Source organism: Etheostoma spectabile, unplaced genomic scaffold (assembly GCF_008692095.1).
Source record: "Etheostoma spectabile isolate EspeVRDwgs_2016 unplaced genomic scaffold, UIUC_Espe_1.0 scaffold559, whole genome shotgun sequence".
Classification (NCBI taxonomy): Eukaryota; Metazoa; Chordata; class Actinopteri; order Perciformes; family Percidae; genus Etheostoma; species Etheostoma spectabile.
Window position 1 is genome coordinate 151821 of NW_022605627.1, and position 6611 is coordinate 158431.

Sequence of the window (6611 nt, forward strand, 5' to 3'; positions counted from 1 at the left end):
AAAACTTCTTTAAGTAGCCTAGTCGGGATGGGGTCTAAGAGGCAAGTTGATGGTTTAGCTGAAGAAATAATTGAATTAAATTGATAAAAATCAAGTGAAGCAAAGCAGTTTAAACATATATCTTGTTTTACAGCTGTTTCTGAAGTTCCTGAATTTAGAGATAAGTCAGATGAGCAGGGTGCACCTTGTATGGCAGCCTTGGCCACAGTGTATGAATGGGAATGGGTATACTATGTAAAAGCACTTGAGTAGTGTAAGATAGAAAGCGTTATATAGGAACATTCCATTTGCGATGTGTGCATCTTGTGATGGCAGCCCTGTCACTCAAAGCTTTATCCTTGTACATATGAACAGCAGAGATGGGCAGTAACAAAGTACAAATAATATTTGTTTTACTCCTTACATTTTAAACACAATTATCAGCACTTTACTCCTTACACTTACAAAATTGGCTAGTTACTTCAGTTTTGTACAAGAGGTAGTCATGTCGGAGAATAGCGCGGACAAACGCCTCACACCATGAGGGGCACCACATGGAGAGAAAAGTGAGGAAAAGTTCTGGCACAATTAAAGTAAGTTAGCTAGTGATTTGGTTGTAAAGTGTTCTTCATCTTTAGCTAGGTTGCACGTTTAGCTAGAAGTTGTCTCCGTCCAGCTTTAAATACTCTCCTAATCTAGTCTCACAACAAGTTTCAAATCATTTCATGGAGTTACCGTTAGCGTCATCAATACCACCTAATTGGATGCTAATATACTGTCTGTTGCACTTGACGCACCCATAAGCCTACCCAACAGATTGGCAGTATTCTGCATTCATTCACAAAATCATTACAGCTTAATGGACAGACGTTAGCAAACATCGTATGGATGTCAACATGATTGAAATGAAGAAAACAGAGATCCCAGAGATTCGGCAGACAAGCAGCAAGACGTTCCCAGTCATCCTCGGCCTTATCTGAAAGAGATGTTTGAGATAGTAGCATCAAGAATGACTCCTGGCCAATGTTCTGCGTAACTCTTCTTAATTGTTTGTTAAGTAATTCAAATTCATCCTTTATTTTTCCAAAAGCCATATTTGAGCAAACACACATACATGCAGATTCATTTAAATGTTATGGGGAACATTAAAAAAGAGAAATGGATCTGTGAATTCTCACAGAATCACAGTTGAATTCATGTTTGCTACTCAGTCAGAATCTTATTAACCTGGATTCCCACTCTGTACAACATCTATAATCAGATATGGGTTTGTTAGGCCTATTGGCGCAGACAGCATTTCAAATGTAGCCAATGGCATGTAAAGAGAGCATGTTTTCCGAGTCCACTGAATTTCTCAGTGTGCTCTCTAGCAACAGTGTGTGTCCAGGTAGCTTTGCAGAAAAAATGCACAAAAAAAAAAAAATTGCAAGGCTACTTTTACGTATGCTTAAGTACATTTCCAAGCCTGTACTTTGTACATTTATGTGAGTGAAGAAAATAAATCAGTACTTTACCAGAGTATTTTTAACACCAAATACTGTACTTCTACTTAAGTGGGAAGTGAGTACTTTTACCATCTCTGTTGAACAGGGAAATTAATATTTAAGACAAAAAACAGTTTTGTATCAGGATGTAAAGTGTTTTTTGCTATAAAGTTGTTCATTTAACATGGGGGGGCGCGCATTGGGGGTTACTGCTTAACAGACTTTAAGTTGCCAAACTGTTGTGGTTTGGGGTTTTGCTTGGGATTTTTCCCTTTCTGTTTCGTTATCCTGTCTGTGTTGTGTCTTGTTTTTGCCCGGTCTTGTGTTGTCTCGTGCTCCCCTGAGTGTCTGTATGTTCTGTTTCCTGCTTTATTTTGAAGTCTGGCTTTTGTCTTGTCCTGTCTTTAGTGTTACCCCTGTCTGCCCGCTCTGCTGTTTTCCACCTGCTTCACGCACTTTTGTCACTTGCCTCTAGTTACCTCATTACCTGTGTATTTAATGTCTGTGCTTCCCTGTCTCTTCTCGCATCCTTTGTTGGGTCCTCGAGATCTGCTGTTCTGGTGTTTTGTCCTGCGGTGTTCCAGTCTTTCCCCGTGAGTTTTCCTGTAGTTTACCCTGTTTTGGCATTGCCTACCACCTGTGCCTGTTTTGGATTTTCTTGTTTCTAGGATTTTGCCTGCTCTTTTGCTCCCTGTGTTTTTCCTTGGACTTTGTTTAAATAAATCCTTGGTTACTGCTCCCGCTGCCTCCCTGTCTCTGCTTTGGGTCCTTATTCCGCTTCAACGCAACACAAACTTGGATAATTGTAACCCCATATTACAGGAGCTAAATGCCAGATCCCATATTGGATAAAAATGTCATTAAGATAAAGTAGGTTTATATAAATATTATAGGCTATAACAGGAATATTACAGTGATACAATATTGTTATACTATACATATATAAATAATATAGTGATACATATGAAAAAGAACATTATTAAAGCATGAAAAGTCTATGCTAAGTCAACTGTATACCCCTATGGAGTGTTTTGGTTATTCTACGGCTGTGAAGTGCCACAAAAAAAATTTATTAGGATGACTGCACAGTAACACATTGCTTTTTATTCTCGGGGCTCTGGGAGATGTGACATTCTCGCTGTAGGCAAAGCAGCTGGGAAAGCCTATGTTTCCTGCACAGTGTCCTCTACCACCCTCATTAACTATAAGAAAGTGTGAAAGAGAAACATAAAGAGGCAGTGAGACTCACATCTGAACAGAGTATGAAGGTCTTTAAGAAACATTTCAAATTAAAGTGCCTGATAAAAACAAAGGCTTTTATAATGCCACTGACAAGCAATCCAGTATGAGGTTGACCTGCAGAGCCTCACCTTCACCCAGGATGTCGATAGTATCTCCTTCGCTGAACTCCAGGTCCTTGGGCCCTGGCATTGTAGTCATACAGCGCCACCATCTGGTAGGGATAGGACGGTTGGCCAGGGATCTTCGTCTGAAATAAAATGCACAATAAAGAGAAATCTTTATAAGCAAACCTGTACATAAATGGTTACCTGGAGAAATGATGAACTCTCCCATTTCTAAGGGACGGCATGAAAATACTGAGATTGCGGGAATTGTAACAATTTTTAAACATACAAAACTTATAATTCCAACATAGACATATCCCCCCCACACACACACCACTCGTCATACCACACACCCAGACAAAAAACAATAAAAAATAACACAATAACAAATATACAAGCCCTAACAAATAATAAAATAGACAACTGTAAACACAATAAACATATGTATAATGACAACATTCAGGCATCTGGCAAGGATGCCTCCTAGGCGCTCCCTAGGGAGCGCGTCCAGGCACGTCAGCTGGGAGGAAACCTCGGGAAGACCAGGACTAGGTGGAGGGATTATATCTCCAACCTGGTCTGAGAACACCTTGGGATCCCCAGTCAGAGGGTTAAGGGAAAGGGAAGTGTGGGGGCCCCTGCTGGAGCTGCTCCCCCTGCGATCGATACCGGATAAGCGGACGAAGATGGATGATGACAACACCATAAACCCGTTTTACATATCTCTCCCCGTATAAACCTTCTTAGGAGCCCTGCGAAAGCTCAAGTACTTTTCAAAATTTCTGTAAAGACATCCAATCTGGCAAACCGTTTGTTGACACAGGCGCACTCTTGAACTGAAGGCACCCCTTCTGTCCTACAGAAGGGGTGCAGATCCCAGTCTGACAATTCCTTTCCACTAATTCCACCAAAAATGGGAGCTCTATAATACATAAGTTTGGGTTTCACCAAATACTTGAAGAGGTATGTAGATATGGATCCAGTTCAAACGGTCAGGCCACTTTGTCCAAACAACTTTAAGTGAGAGATTACCGGATGGTTTTTGCCCCACCATACAGTTGACAGACAGGCTTTGTAGTGCAATAATGGGGCAAGAAATACAATACAAGGGTGCAGTTCTTTAACTGACCCGTGGGCTAGATGCCTTAAATTAAAAAGCATAGAAATAATACAATATCTTTGGTAAACCCAAAACCTCTTCATCCTCCCTTTATTAAAATGTAGTCAGGTTTTTTACCATTCAATATTGTGTCTTTCGTATCCAGACACCGTAATTGAAATATGACAGAGGAACCGCTAGAGGAAGATATGGATGTAAAATTCCGATTGGGACGCAAACCAATTTCATAACATTGACCTTCCCTGCTATGAGAGATTGAGGCGCCCATCTATTAACATCACAACAGATTTGTTCAATACAGCAATGGATCCAAGTTACCTTTAACTAGATATTTAATAGGGGAGTGAATAAGATGCCCAGATATATGATCCCTTGCTTTTGGCACTGTTCAACAGAGAATTTATGTCTGTGCTATAAGGTGGTATTGGTTGTGTTAGTATCGGAGTAATTTATGATTACAAGTGCGAGTATGCGCACAGGACTTGGGTGTTGGAGGAGAGTTATACTTAGTAAATGTAATACAACTTTTTATTGCTACATGGAATAATTTTTTCATTTTTTACATGCCACTTTGCAACACAACACAGAGACCTATATTGATATTGATTGATTTCAACACCAAAGATTCTTTTGTACCTTAAAATAATGTTTCCAAACTGTTTCAGTGGTTCACCCCCAACCAGCACCATCAGACAACCGCAACACAAGAGCCTGGTTCTGTCCCACAAGCACACTTCCTGTGTCTGCAGACACGCTTGTTTAGCCAGACGTTACGTAAGCGTACCTGACTCATTTCACTTCCTGTGCTGGTGTGTGGTAGCGTGTAGTAGCTTGTTGGCTTTACTAAATACCAGTCAGTTTGGATTTGCTATTACAGCGGCTAACTGTCCGGTAAACACTTATTCTTATAGAAGTTCTGCCTAAGCACTCACATATATTTTCATTTTTCAGCGACTTTTGTTAAATAACAGAGGTTTTAACGCTTAGTAGCAACGCTACCGTACTTTAGCTTAGCAGTAGCTATGTCCTCCCCCTCTCCTACTTTCTCTTGCTCGGTGTGTGAGATGTTTCGTACTCCTCTGCATCCTTTAGCGGTAATGGTGTGTGTAACAACTGTAGTTTATTTATCGACGTGGAGGCGAGGCTTAGTGAGTTAGAAGTCCGGATCAGCACCATGATAGATCAGTCGTAGTTACTGTAGCTAAACCCCCCCCCCCCCTCTGGACCCCTGCAAATCTAACCAGTGATACATGTATAGCCGCATGTCGTCATTTCGCTGCTGGCTATTGAGGTGGTGTCCAGATAATGATGTGGGCTTTGTGGATCACGGCATTCATCCCATTGGGATGGAGCAGCTCTCATTTCTAGAAATCTTGACAGTTTATAGGGGACCTGCTCTGACATTCCAGAGTTGGGACCAGGAGGTAGAGTCCCAGTCCACACACTGCCTGCATAGTGCAAAAGAATAGGAGAATTAAATGTGGACTCTTAAACATCAGATCTCTCTCTCTAAAGGTGTACTAGTAAAATTATATTATCAGTTCTAATATTGATCTATTCGTCTTACTGAAACTGGCTGGGTGATGGAGAATATGTTAGTTAAATGAATACACCCCCCCAGTCATTTAATACTCACATTCCTCGAGGCACAGGCCGGGAGGTGGAGTTGCAGCCATCTTCGATTCTAATCTACTATCAGCTCTAAACCTGAACTGAATTATAACTCATTTGAAAGTCTTGTTCTTATCTTTCACACCCAAGTTGGAAATCACTGCAAACCAGTTCTATTGTATAGTGTACCAAGCACTTGGTCCATACTCTTATCCGAATTTGCAGAGTTTTTGTCAAATTACTGCTAAAAACGGACAAAGTTCTTATTGTAGGGGATTTTAATATTCCTGTGGACGATGAGAATGATAGCCTTAGTACTGCGTTTATCTCTCTTTTAGATTCTATTGGTTCTCTCAAAGTGTTCATAAAACGACTCACCGTTTACACACACCCTCAATCGTGTTCTGGTATATGTGTGAAATTGAACATTTAATAGTGTTCCCACAGAATCCCTTTTTATCTGACCACTGTTTGATAACTTTGAGTTTATACTGCGAACACCAGCCAGAGCAAAACCTTTTATACAAGATGTCTATCTGATAGTGCTGGAACTAAATTTAAGGATGTGATTCCATTAGGATTTAATTCATTACAAGTCACAAAGTAACGGAGGACTCCTGCTAATTTCAGTCCCTCCCAAATCGATGATTTTGTTGATAGTGCAGCAGGCTCGCTGCGAACGACACTCGACTCTGTTGCCCCTCTAAAAAAGAAGATAATAAACAAAGACGGTAGTCCATGGTATAACACTGAAACTCGCAAATTAAAGCAAATATCACGGAAACTTGAGAAGATTTGGCGTTCCACCAAATGGAAATCTCGTTAATCTGGCAAGATAGTCTTAAAATGTATAAGCAGGCCCTCCGTAATGCCAGAGCAGTGTACTTCTCGTCATTAATAGAGGAACAACCCCAGGTTTCTTTTCAGCAATGTAGCCAGCTAACGGAAGGTCACGGCTTACTGAGACAAGTATCCGATAGCTCTTAGTAGTAACGACTTTATGAGACTTCAATGATAAAATTATAACTATTAGAAGCAAAATTTACCAGACCTGCCTTTTTTAACTGGCAC

At 40.6% G+C, this 6611-nt stretch overlaps 1 protein-coding gene across 2 annotated transcripts in view; it reads left to right on the forward strand.

Moving 5' to 3' along the window:
* Positions 1-6611, forward strand: part of noxa1 (NADPH oxidase activator 1) — an 88359-nt gene that overhangs the window by 72024 nt on the left and 9724 nt on the right. The window lies entirely within an intron of this gene.